The 14,706-nt window shown below is 37.6% G+C and overlaps 1 protein-coding gene across 8 annotated transcripts in view; it reads right to left on the bottom strand.

Annotated features, from left to right (window-relative positions):
* Positions 1-14,706, bottom strand: part of LOC106071376 (atrial natriuretic peptide receptor 1-like) — a 595,276-nt gene that overhangs the window by 344,035 nt on the left and 236,535 nt on the right. For 3 of the 8 annotated variants that reach the window (XM_056027440.1, XM_056027441.1, XM_056027439.1), the window contains exon 1: positions 8,760-9,095. The exons of 4 other annotated variants lie outside the window; for them this stretch is intronic. The gene's annotated coding sequence lies outside the window, so the exon portion shown is untranslated. Of the gene's footprint in view, positions 1-8,759; positions 9,096-9,398; positions 9,557-14,706 lie in introns of those variants that run through there. One more of the 8 variants, XM_056027447.1, reaches the window with a different exon arrangement.

Consider the following 14,706-nt stretch of genomic DNA (forward strand, 5'->3'; position numbering starts at 1 on the left):
GTAAGCCATGGCTGGCTACCCACCTAGGAGAAAGAAAACTGGAATCAAAGTTAAACCTCTGTTGTTTTGCAGCTATACCCAAACATAAGATAAGTTTTGGGAGTCAGCCCTGCGGAAAAAACCGGAGACAGCGACCCTTAGACAGTTTACACTCAGGCAGAACCTGCGACGCCGCTGACTCCAAACTGTATCGACACTTGTCGTTCCTTTGGATTTATCAGGTGCGTTGGGAATGGGGGGACTGGTGTGTGGGTGACATGCCCAGGCATTCATCTCATTTCTATTGACGATTTGGAACTTAAGGAGGCCATATTGAATCTTTAAAGTCAATACGCAAAATTTATCTTTAGTTCATTTAAGTGGGGTGAAAAAATAGAAACGAATTTTAACTAAAGAAAAACTTAGTTTTGTAGATCCCACGGCTGTGACAGACTGGCCTTGTATACACCTGATCTAAGTTTTTTTTTATCTTCTAAATAAAATCCTGGATCCAGATCTTTACATAAGCAATAACACCTAGGAACTGACATAAATAAAAGAACAATTTCCACATATTAAATTCACAGCAAGCAGGCCTATTCATTCTGTCATTAGCGTCTGGAAATAAATACCTTGTGATGAAATATGTTTGAGGTGTTGTTTCTCCAGCTGGACCTTACCACAGCTGCTCGGTGTCACAGCTTGTCGGTGTCACAGCCTGAGGTATAGCTTTAATGTCCATTTTTGTTCGGGCATGCATTCACGTGTGATCAACTGTAAGACTCTTCGTCGTCCGGATCAAGCCGTGACCTCCGTGACCCCGATCAAGCGCCAAAGCTACAGAGCAGATCTTCGTTAACCGTCGGCCATTAAAGCAGATGACCTTTTCATCAACTGCCCAATAGATACTAAGGTACGAAATTGGGGACTTTACTTAAAGTAATCTAGATGATTTGAGAAACACTGATAATGTAAAGCTATACTAAGTATCTGATAGTATCTGCAATGATGATTTGAGAAACACTAATAATGTAAAGCTATACTAAGTATCTGATAGTATATGCAATGATCATTTGATATACTCTGATAATGTAAAGCTATACTAAGTATCTGATAGTATATGCAATGATCATTTGAGAAACACTGATAATGTAAAGCTATACTAAGTATCTGATAGTATTCTGCAAGTTGGAGTCTGTTAAAGTCACCTCATTTAAATAAATAAATAACGCCAGTTCAACTAGCAAAGATAAATGCATAAGACGCATTTTACATATCTATTTCATTGTCACGCATGGTTGGTCCATAATTATAATGTAATTAATTCTTCAAAAAAGGACAGACCAAAAACAAAGATTATTATTGAGTAAGATAGAACTATTACTTTCCAATTATTACCTCGTGTGTCAGTGTTTAGGTGAGCATACGTATCTAGAACACCTTGGTATCGGATGAGTATGCCGTAACAATAACACTAAAAGACGTATCAGGTCCAGACAACTCATCCTGATTTCCTCCTTTTATTTTTTTCTTAATGTCTGTACAACCAGACTCTCTGAAGGTCACGCTCTTTGAGGAAAGCTTCAGATTCTTTTTGGCCGTTACACCAGACATCTAGAGGGTGCCATTAAAAGTATCGTCTGCCAAAACTCAACTCCTGGCAACATCACATCACACCTCCCCCCCGGTCTACTCCTTCCTCTTTCCTTCTTGGTGCTTTTTTACCCACCCGCCCTCATCGTGTGTCAAATTAACCGAAATGAGAGAATTAGACGAAAAAAAAAAAAGAAACACAGAGACGTTTCCCTAGATTAGCTTACTTCAGTGTTGCGCAAGTGGTGAGCCCAAAGGGAGACGAATCTCTCATGTTTTTATTACTAAAAGGGAAATCACTCTCATACTACAAGGTTTAGGTTGCGACTCGACGGTAGGAGACATTTCAAGTTGTGGTCATCAAATTTTAATCAGAATTGGGACTCATGGTGAATTTATTTAAAGACTAGGGAGGAAAATGGAATTCAAAAATAATTTCTCGTTCTTTTGAAGTGTATTGGACATTTTCATGCATGGGTGGAGAACTATAAATAGCTTGCTTCTTTGTGTATCCGGCGTACAATATAAAGAAAGTGTTTATAACCTGTTTTACATCATGACGAAAGTGTACATTAAAATACTTGAGCATAATTAATTATTTTGCAGAATGCTGTACATGAATACTGTATAGCATACACATGGTGATATAAAGGAAGTATTTGACTTTCACTCCATGACTTCTTTTTATTTGGTTAGCAATATATTTAGTTCAATTTAGCGTCCATAACATTGATTTGTTTTTAATCGTAAAAAAAATCAAATTTTGAATTATTATTATTGAGATGACATGAAATAGACGTACATTTTAAATAAATCTAACGGTCCATAAAAACACGTCTTTACGTCTTTACACTCTGGTATCCTGGCGTCGTCTCTCGTTCTTAGCATAGCTTACCACAGTGCACCTTATCTTGCATCATTCACACTGCATAGCCAACAACCAATCGCTAACTACTTCTCACAGTAACCATAGAAACACACTCACACACACTCCTAAATAACCATACTAGTTGTACTAGGTCCAGACAGTGACGTAGCAAGGTACCCTTGGGCCCGGGTTCAAAAATATGTTGATGGGCCCCTCCACCCCACCCCCCCCCCCCCCAAAACTCATGACAAATATTTTGTGTGACAAAGAAATCTAGTAGGCCCTGGTTTGTATGTATCAGTACATTTACTACAAGACATTCCAATGCAAGTTCATGAACACAGCTGACAGAATCATTGAATGACCGTGTTTACGTTTAGCAAAGTGAACATAATGCGCAAGTGGCTGCTTTTATTGAAACAACGCATGAAGGCTATTCAGTGGCGTAGCTAGGGTGGGGGGTCCAAATTTGAAAATTCCCCCGGGTTGGAAAACAAACAACATTGATGCTGTGTCAGGGTATAGGCCTAAACCCGAGACCATCGGAATGACTGTCCAGTGCACATACCTTACGAAGAGGCAACCCTTCAAGTGAAAGGCACTATTCCATGATAAATGTAAGTATATCTTTAAATGTTTTTGTTATAAACCTCCTCCCCAATTCTATCACGATAAGTAGCTAACAAATCAACATCTAATGTTTCCCTAAGTAACAAACAGAATATGATGTTTCTTTTGCTTGTTTAATACCTATTTTATGTCTCTAAATCTAGATTTCTGGTAATGGAAAAATGAAAAAAAAAAGCTACTTACTTAAAAGAAAAAGCAGAAAAAAGGTAATACTATCAACGGTTTAATTAACATACAGGGCAAAAATAAAACAAAGAATGGTAGGGAGTATGGGACCCAACTGTCACCACCAACACACCGTCATCACATTACAATAAACCTGATGAAAGCAGTTCCTTACACTGAATCTAGATGAAAACATGGGTTAATGTTTTGAAGCTAATATAAAGTTTGATATGACGTTTAGGATATTTTAAGAAACTTTTTAATTTTTAACCATTTTTTTTTTACAAAATTGCAGTGTAGGGCAGGCCAATATTGGTCATTTGTCTTGGGAAAAGGTGATATGAAACCCCTAGGCACCATGCAGTGTCGTATTTAGAGTTAAAAGGGTCTTATATTATTTGAAATATAGGTCACCATATAAGTTCAGATATTGTATGTAACTATTAAATATTTCATGGAGGCCCTATGTTGCATAGAGGGGCCCTGGTTCCATGTTTGTTTCACCATCGGGTGTGGGCCCCTAAATGGTCATGGGCCAGGGTTCATTGAACCCCTTCGCGCCATGGATGCTACGCCACTGGGTCCAGATGCAAGAAACTCATTCGCACCTTGGTTTCAAAGCCACTGGTTAGTAGGCAGAGCTGTTTTGTTTGCTATGTCCACTAGATCTATGGCTAGGGCTGGTTACAGCTTTGTTAAAGTCATGTTTATAGTAATACCGTTGTAGCGTTAGGAATTATACATAATTCATAAAGCGTTCAATCGATTTAATCGCAACTTGTTCATGTTTCTATTATAAGCAGTGTATTAGTTTTGGTAATGTTTAGTGAAAGTGTATGTTTAGGAACGTAACTACAAAAGATGATAGAATGTTTAGGATAGAATGTTTAGGATAGAATGTTTAGGATAGAATGTTTAGGATAGAATGTTTAGGATAGAATGTTTAGGATAGAATGTTTAGGATGAAATGTTTAGAGGTACTGGAGGCTTGTTGAGCGCCAATAATGCATTGACAGTTATCTTAGAGCAATGTATAGACAGTTATACTTATAGAGCGCCAACAATGTAGTAATAGTTATGGATTTAACCAGTGTGGGACAGAGAGAGCCACAAATAACCACAGACATAACTAACAAAAATTATTTTCATACTTGGGTTTTCCGGAAATGATTCATTTTTGTCTGTTATTCACAAAACTCAAAAAAAAAAAATTACTTAAGATAACAGCTCGGACAACAATTAAATATTAAGCAATAAGCATCGCAAAAAGATTATCTTATCTTATAGATTACAGACATTACTTCAAAGTAGAAGATAATTACGTCCTACGCATTTCATGTGTCAGTCTAGTCATCTATGTTAATCAGTGACTGAAGCTCTACTAAGTCGTTTGCTTTCCTAGCTGATTGAGGCAACCTATTCCATTCTCTAATGGCAAGAAGAAGCACTTATAGAAATTTGTCCTAGAATTTAGAATAAGAAACGTGCCTCTATCTTTGTGTTTTTCTGAGTATTTCATTGGGTTTTGTTTCTGTCTTTGTAAATGATGCTTCAGTGTTGTATGTATTATAGCCACTTTACTTTTTAGTCGTCTGCCATAGGGTGTCTCCAAGTAAGCGCTATTACTTAATTAAGGTGTTACTCTAATCGAATTTGAATATTCATTTGCAATAAACCTCACTGCTCTATTTTGTATTTGTTCTAATTTCTTTATGTTTGAAGAGTTGAGGAGTACCAAACAGTGGATGCATATTCTAATATTGGCCCAAACTAAAGTTACGTTATAGTAGTATAGTTAGTAGTTCTAACAACTTTCATTCCCACATCATTCTTGGGGGGAAACTGTTTTGTTCATTATTTTGTGATGTAAAAATTCTTATTTTTTTTTACATTTAAAAATATAATAAAAGGAATTTAAAAGGAATCTTCTAGAGACACACAAATAAATACATTTATTTATATCATTATTTGCATGAACATCATATATATATATATAAAACTAGTCTATAAATGTATGTATTATTATTGGTCATAAATTTAATATAGCGGAGTAGTAAATTATATACAGAATAATAAAACCACAAAAGAAAAATGATAACTATCATAATATGGTTAGAATTATTTGCTTTTGTTATTTATTTACAAATTAATATTTTTTTTTTGTAAATTAAACTACGACATATTAAATAATGTGATATGAAAGGTCACGTGGTGAATTTAGTCCAGTCTTTCATGATCTGCATTATTATGTTAACTTATTCATTTTGTTAACAACTACATTTACATCGACAAAAAACAAAATATCTGTATGTGTTGACTGACATGATTACGACACCGATCACGTTTGTAAATATTTTGTGACTTATATCTCCTAATTCTGTCTAGGTCGCTATTCAAAATGTCATTAAGCTTTCAAGCTACTTCCAGAATAAATAAAGTATCGATCTATCAATAAAAGTAATCTGTACACTCACGCTAATGACATTTCATTTCCACCCATCATTCTTGGGCTGGGGGGGGGGAGAATAGTTTCGTTACTCTGTTAATTATTTTGTAATGTAAAAAATTCTTATATTTAAGTGAATGCCTACATTTTAATTTGTAAAAATTCAGATGGTGTAAGAATGGACGTGTGACTGACATTAGACCGCTGAAATGTTGACCTGAGCGAGCCAAGTTAAAACCCCCGTGAGGCTAGACATGGTGACAACGAAACGATTACCAAAGAAAGCTTTCAATTTAGGTGGAAAAAGACTCTAGAATGGATGCATACACTAGGCCTACTAGATATCAAGAACTAAAGTAGCACAAGATTTACTGCGTAAACATTCAGGTGACTGCTGCTATTTACTGAAAAAAAAATGTATTTTGTTCTATTTAATTAATAGGGAAATAGTCTAGAAAAAAAATGTATTTTGTTCTATTTAATTAATAGGGAAATAGTCTAGAAAAAAAATGTATTTTGTTCTATTTAATTAATAGGGAAATAGTCTAGAAAAAATGTATTTTGTTCTATTTAATTAATAGGGAAATAGTCTAGAAAAAAAAAAGAACTGGAAATATTGTTTCGGAGGGGGGACGAGTGCGATCATTCTCTTATGGGAATTCTGAGTTGGGGTTTTATGATTTTCTCTTGTAGGAATGGGAGGAGGGGGTGGTGTTACCTTGACCTACTGCCTATTTAAACGTATTGATCTAACTTCGAAATCTTTATCTGAACATTTTAGTACATTTTCACGATAAAACAAAAGGACGCTAAAATTGAACATTACTGTTGCTCTACTTTCAACAATATCCCAAAATTGTGGCAATTCATCTTCGTACCAGTATCATGGAATCAAGTCTCCTTTATTTCCGATAGTTAGTTGTACGTTTGATTTGAAATAAGATTTTAATGTATCTTATCTTATCTTGTATAATGCAAACGTTACTTCAAAAAGAAGATGATTACGTCCTACGCTTCATGCATTTAGTCATGACCTAAATTCTGCCAAGCCACTAGTTTTCCTGGCTAGCTCAGGCAACCCATTCCATTCTCTAACAGCACTATAGGGAAGAAGGAGCATTTGTACAAATTTGTCCTAGCCTATGGAACGAGGAATGTGCCTTTAACAATGAAAGTCTCACGTTTCCTCTAGCTAAAAATGTAAGAGCATAGCAAACTGGATTCTGAAATGCTAATTAATGCACACAGATTTAAAAAAGTAATGATCTTTTTACGTTTGCAAAGTTTAAAAATAATGCAATACTATTTTGTGGATTTTTTAAAATGTATTCACGCAAATCTATGAAACAAAGCCATTTCCTGTTAGTTTTCATAGAGAAAATGTTTCAAAAATCCTAGATCGAAATAATTAAAGTCTGTTGATGTTAATCATCTTATTTACATTTAAATAGATTGATTACCTAGATCTTTCTAGATTATGTATCTAAAAATTGCAAATTAATAATTATGAGACGAGAGTTCTGTTTTTTTTCCCACGTTCAATTACTAGATCTAGATCTAAACATTAAATTATATGTTACATAGGTTAGGGTTGAACAAAAAAACCCACTTTACTTCTTATAGCTACTTTACAAAATAAAGCCTAGTTTCAACTATTGAAAAAAATTTTGACGACATTTTTTGTAGTGTTAAAAGATCTCCATGTCTAATCTAGATATAATATATATAGGTCTGTGGCCGGTATTTTGTGTCATTGTTTTTTTTTTTTAAATGAACAGTAATAGAAACGGCAATAGATAGAAATAATGTGTGTATGTGTGTAAACTGACAGGCCCAATACCGGGGAGATCCTGACAGCAACAAAAAATGTCTAACTTTTGTTTTTGGCGGACTATGCACTCGCTTGTTGCTCATCTGGGAAGTTAACACTTGTGGAGCGTTGAGCTTTGAAACAATGCATCACAAAGTGGTTCAACAGTGTCACGGACAAGTTGCGGGTCTAGACCAGGACAATAGGAAACTGTAGGAACAATTAATTATACTAATGAGTTTTAAATAGGCTTTTTTTTTTTGGGGGGGGGGGGAGGAGGGACTTATGCTGGTAGATATAAAATAATCTATGACCTATATAAATGTAATGGATATTACCTGAATGAACAGAAGATCGTATTATTTTAACTAAGTATCAGATGATTAATTAAGAGATTCGCACAATTATCTATCTAGACAGATGAGCAATAGCAAACGTTGGGTACTTTGTGTTTTAAAAAACTTAAATAAAGCTTGTCTGATAATGGGACATTGATATTTAGATGTGGACATTGGTGTTTGGATGTGGACATTAAGGCAGCACCTTTTTTCACAAATACTTAAGGATATCAGTAAATAAGCGGACCGACAGATCAACAGACAGACCGATATGAATTATAGACAGACATTATGTTGAGAAGATGGACATATGGACAGAAAGACAGAAAGAAAAACAGACAGACGGACAAATGGAAAGACAGCTAGCAAACGAGATAGATAGATAGATAGATAGATAGATAGATAGATAGATAGATAGATAGATAGATAGATAGATCGGTGGGTGGGTAGGTAGGTAAGTAGGTAGATAGATAGATAGATAGATAGATAGATAGATAGATCGGTGGGTGGGTAGGTAGGTAGGTAGGTAGGTAGGTAGGTAGGTAGATAGATAGATAGATAGATAGATAGATAGATAGATAGATAGACGGACGGACGGACGGACAGACAGACAGACAGACAGACAGATAGATAGATAGATAGATAGATAGATAGATAGATAGATAGATAGATAGATAGATAGATAGATAGATCTATGTATTTTCTCCTATTTCCGAGCTTTGAATTCGTTTATTTTGATACTGAACCAAATCACAAGTGAACGTACACATATTTTTTCTATTTCATTTCTCTTCGACTTTGTAGTCCCACCCTGACTTCTGCTAGATTACATTGAAAAGTTACGTTTTTACCACCTGACTGGAAACCATTACATTACACTTTATCTACATAAAGTATAAAGAGGAATTGATATCACAGATAATTTCAAACCTGTCAGTTCTCATGTATCATGACGCTATCCAATAATGAAATATCGTTGCACAATATCAATTAGTATAAACTCCTTGATTGAAATTCACACGTCATATACGAAAGAGTAAGAATACAATAGTTATGAATTTAAAAAAAACGAGATGGCTTCCTTTTAGATCTTCATTTTTCTTTGATAATATCCAAATTTTTTGGTTGTTTATATCAGATCCCTGCGAAAATAAATGCCACCAAGCCCCTGTCGATGATGTACTGAGGGCTTTGTGATGGTATGCTCCACTCCGATGGTAGAAACAACTAGGCTTCTAAATGAGCAGTTTGAATGCACATAAAGGGGTAAGAGTGGTTGGAGGGGGGGGGGGCTGTGGGTGGTTGTCACATGTTGAGTTCAAAAGAGAAGAGAACGGTGTGGTTGGAGGGGGAGGGGGGTGGGACAGTTTGTACAGCAGTCATGACCAGCCAGGGAACGTCGCGCCACACTCTCGTGGCAGTGCGCGCTACTCGCAGGGGCTTGTACTACGTGAGACAAATCTTATTCGCAGTGTCCTCTCCTTGCGTTGCTCACAAACATAGATCTATATTCTCTCCCCTTTTTAAGCTCTAACGCGAGAAACCATCAGTTGCCTTTTTTTAACTAACCCTTCGTAGCAGATCTCGCTTTCACAACGAGGTTGGGTAACGCATACATAGATATATACAATGGAGGTGCTGACATAACCAGGTGCAAAGTAAACTGTTTGATTCTTGAAATGCTGTAATAAAGAGGCGGCTGTACTTCTTCCGTCAGCATGGTAGAATCCTGTTTAAACCGGATCAAATGTAGAAGTACAAATATCTCGTTTTCAGAACTAGATGCTTTCGAGGACATACAAGATTTGAACTATGCCTAACACAACACAAGAGAAAATTGCCGAGGTGCAGATGAAATCATATAGAGTGTTGGTAGAAAAAAAAACAAAAGAGTGTTATAAGCCATAATGGCGAGAACGTGGCTAGATCTTTTTAAAAAAGGTACATACTTTATATTTATGGGGGGGGGGGGTAGGCATTTAATAGAAGTGTGTGCTTATGCGTGCGTTAAGTGTATGTGTAAGCGTGTGTGTGATATGTGTGTGTGTGTATATCTGTGTACGTGTTTGTGTGTCCGTGTGAAAAATGTGTGTATAAGTGTGTGTCTATCTGGGTAAGTGTCTTTGTGTTTGTAAATATGTGTATGTGTGTTTAAATGTTTGTGTGTTAAGTGTGAGTGTGTGTGTGTGAGTGTGTTTGTGTTTTTTTTTTATCTCGGATGGTTGTCTAATTGCTTTTAAAAAAAAAATTCAGTAGTATGGCGAATGTTGTAACAGATTGAGTACCATGAGCAAGTTCAACCAATTCAAATCAAATAAAGACTGTTTGAATGTATGCTTAATTCTGAGAGATTAGAATGTCGTGTTCATATCTGGACATCTTCCTCACAAGACATTCAGAGAATAACATTTCACTTAGAACTGATAACTACAGGATGTTTCAACTTCTCACAGGACAATATTATTGATAACTTTAGGATAACACATCTTTTCACTATTGGACATTCCAACTGTTAACTAGGACATACGTCAACTTTTGATGGAGAAAGAGGCAAAGGCGAGTCACTGTCACTGTCACTGTCACTGTCACTGTCACCTAACCTAAGTTACGGACAGGACGGGCCATTGCTGGCTACCCAAGTCATAGAAGGAAAACTCTGTATTCAAACCTCTGCTGCCTTGCTGCTGTACCTAATCATGGGAAAGGCTTCGGGAGTCAACCATGAGAAAAAAATCTGATGCCGGTGACCCTTAGGCAGTTTTCACCACTCAGTGCTACACTCCAGACCCTGCGACGACGCTGACCCCAAACTGTGTTGGTACGTGCCTTTCCTTTGGATGCATCAGCTGCATTGAGAAGGGGGGGGGAACTATTGTGTGGGCAACATCGTTCTGAACACAGCTTATGCCCAGGCATTCATCCAATGTCCATGAGAAGGACGTTACTGAAGGGGCAACGTGAACTTTTCACTGTAGTCACTATATGACATTGATATAACTGGTAACTACAGGATAAGACATCGTTTCACAATAGGACATTATATATGTCAACTTTAAAATAAAGCAACATTTTGTGTTTACACTTTAATACCTATATCACACTGTTTACATTAACAGTATTTCATATATTCACAATAGAGCACCACACGTATCTAATTTAGAAGACATTACATTTACTCACTAGATGTCCCTACTCGATCAATTATAATATTAAGGCGCGGATAAAAGAAAAACACTTTGCTGAAACACTAATTATTTTATCTGGGCAGTTACATATTTGCAGGACACCACTGCGCTAATTTGATGAATGATAATTGGATCTATATCTAAAACTGTTTACTGCTTTCTTCAACGACAGCTTGAATAATGAAGAATTATGCATTAAAGCCTGATAGGGTAGAGAAGCGGGTACTGGACAAGAGATGACATCATCAAAGCACTAAGCCTAAAATAATATCTGCACATAGTTTTTGTTCCGTTCCTTCTATAACTTGTTACATCGGAACGTATCCGGCTAATAGAATTTCTAGTTTTTAGAATGCAGTGAAAATGTTTCTATTACATATTAATTTGATTGCTAGGCGTAGATAGCTTTTTTTTTTTTAAATACTGGAGGTGGCAAGGGACGCAATCATTTACATCTATTGGCCATTAGCTGTTTCAACATTGACTCGGCCGGAGATCAAAGTGCACCAAATGTATTGTTACAAATGACCAGTGACAGGAAGAGGTTAACGTGTGACCCCGACGAGATAACACATCAGCGGGTGTTCCCTGGAATGTACATGTATAAACAGAGACAGGATGTGACGTGTCCTTACGTGTTATTCCAGAAGGTACTAAAAATGTCCAGTGACAGATAGAGGTCACAACTTGTGACCCTGGCTGGATGACACTGCAGCCGATGTTTTCTGGAATCTACATGTATAAACAAAGACAGGATGTGACGTTTCCTCACTTGTTATTCCAGAGAATACTAGCCGTGTTTGTGCAACTTTGGACAAGCGATTAGGGACTCTATATAAGCCAGAAAGTTAATGTGAAAGTCAGTCGTATGGAGTCGTGAGTGAGCCGTTACAGTCGATACAGACTATGTAAGACGTGTGCGGCTCTGTGGAAGAGAAATGTGTACGACTCGATGCAAGTTAACTAGGGTAGAGTTAACTGGAGTGGACTACTGTCGTTAAAGTCTATACAGCGAACTACAGTGGACTTGAGCCGTTACAGTCGATACAGTCGATGTAAGACGTGTGCGGCTCTGATTCGGTAGACTTGAGTACGACTTGGTTCAGCTTTAGGAGACCTGGAGCGACACTGGGAAGTGTGTCGTTGGTCTGTTCTGTGGAATACGGCTCGAAGAAAGTTGAGAAGAGATGAATTGCAACGAAGTATAGCTAACTGTAAACTGACAGATATTGTACAGTCTTCTACGCTACATGTTCAAGTAACGAATTGTTAGAGTTAATAGTCATTAAAGTTATATGAAACTGAAAGTTTAGTCGTCAAGTTCTTTGCTGTGTTTTTATTTATGTGCCAACTAATACATCTAGCCAGAAGATTCAGAAATACGTAACAATTGGTGTCAGAAGTGGGATCTTTCTGGCTAGAATGTATTCCTACAAACTTCTTAATGAGCTTGACATGAAAGAACTTAGACAAGAGCTTCGAGAAAGAGGTCTACAGCTTAACGGAAATAAGGAATCGCTAACAGCACGTCTCAGACAAGCCCTGTTGGAGGAAGATGAGAATCCAGACACTTGCCAATTTGAAATCAAACCTAATACGATAGAGCTCCTGAGAACTTTGCAATACAAAATGAACTCGGTGAAAGAGAGCATTAAGGAGATAGAATCAGAAATCAACACCAGATTTTCTTCATTTGACCAGTTGACCAAAGCCATGAATGAAAATGAACAAATAGCTACCACGCCCAACAAGACAGAAGAACAAACAGATTTGATAAAAGATCAAACTAGAATCATGATTAACGAGCTGCTGAACACCCAACAGTATCAGATTGAGTCGACAGATGAAAGAGCTACACCATTGATGAACATCGAACAATTATCCAACCAAGATTGTGTCGATACAGACAATCACGATAAGGATGGTGGTGATGGTTGTGCTGTCTTTGACTGTGATAGCAAACCAATAGAATGTGGCCCACAAGAAACGAAAAGAGACGGTAGCTGTTACTATTTCAACGAAAAGCAGAATGAGACCGCTGAAGAAACAATAGAAGAGACCTATAGTTTGACCGAAGCTTTAACTACAGATATACCTGATATGAGTACCTCAACCAGCCAAACAGATCAAGACAACGTTGGGTCTGCGTCCAAGCCTGTTGCTGTGGGCCTTAAAGACTTCTGTCTTCTATCTGTCAGTGTCTACGAGAGGAACTCGAAACTTGATTACTGCAACAATGCGTCTGACAAGAACTGTACGTACGTAGCTTTGCAAGAAGACTGTGAATGCCAAGAAACACACCAAGAAGCTCTAAACTGGACAGAAGCTTGTCCAGCTGTCAAGATCAGCACGAGAAGCCCTTGTGAAAGTCAAGGAAACACAATAGAATCTGATGCTGAAGTTGATGGAGCTTTGCACGTTGAATGTTATCAACCTGCCCCACAGTCGAGTCCTCCAGACTCGGATGAAGGTGATGACGTTTTTGACACCTTGCCTTCAAGTGGACTTGCAGCTCATTCGCAAAGCACCCATCGAAGAATAATGCTGAAGCAACTTGTTAGATCAACATTCTTGATGACTACAGCTATGAAATGCCATACCTTCCTATGTGCTAAGAGGCTGCCATCAGCATTGATCGACAAGAAAGCAAGCCAACGACATCAACGCAACCAAAGAAATATCAAATTGAGGAGGAGGCGGAGAAAGCGACACATGCAGAGTGCAACGTGGATGGCTCCAACAAGATCAAGATACAAACCCACCGCTCCTCCCACTGATAGACCCCCACCTGCATTTATGAAACTCCATAGCCCATCTTATTAGAAAACAAGCCCACCACTTCTCCCACTGATAGACCCCCACCTGCACTAATGAAACTCCACAGCCCATGTTTTAGAAAGATTCTGTCCGGGACCATAAACCAAAGAAGAAAGCCTTACGAATCAGTTGAAAGTGTGAAGCCACTAAATAATAATCTAAGAACATTCCTCATGAGAATAGGTTGATGAAGTATAACAGAGGTTTTAGAAGAACGCTAATTAAGTCAGAAGCAAGAAGGACAGAAAAGAAGTAGTTTAAGATGTCAGAACTGTAGTGAGTAACCATCTGTGACAGAACTGTACAAGAAGATCAACCCAACATCGTACAAACCCAAGTCAGTTGCTGTTGTTTAAAAGAAGAGCATGTGAATATTGCTGTAGTTTGATGAACCTAGTTATCTCTGAAGAAGCTCTGTAAAAAGATGCTTGAAAATGTAAAACTCAACCAGTGAAGCACGAACTCGTTAGAATGCTGATGAATTTTCTCGACAAGAGTGCCCAATGTCGTCATCTGAAGGTCGATGTTTCCATACCAAGATTGATGAAAACATTTGTGAGGAACTGCTGAAAAATGAGGATTTGGCTCCCATTCTTCTATGGAAAGAAGATGGACAACTGCCAGATTGAAAGAACATCTCTGAGAAGGGGGCAACCACCAAAGCTTCCTTCTTGATCGTCGATCGGTTTCTTCAGTATCGTGGTGAAATGGAATCTGTTCGGGACGAACAGATCTAAGAAGGGGGCAGTGTTACAAATGACCAGTGACAGGAAGAGGTTAACGTGTGACCCCGACGAGATAACACATCAGCGGGTGTTCCCTGGAATGTACATGTATAAACAGAGACAGGATGTGACGTGTCCTTACGTGTTATT

Source organism: Biomphalaria glabrata, chromosome 4 (assembly GCF_947242115.1).
Source record: "Biomphalaria glabrata chromosome 4, xgBioGlab47.1, whole genome shotgun sequence".
Lineage (NCBI taxonomy): Eukaryota > Metazoa > Mollusca > Gastropoda > Planorbidae > Biomphalaria > Biomphalaria glabrata.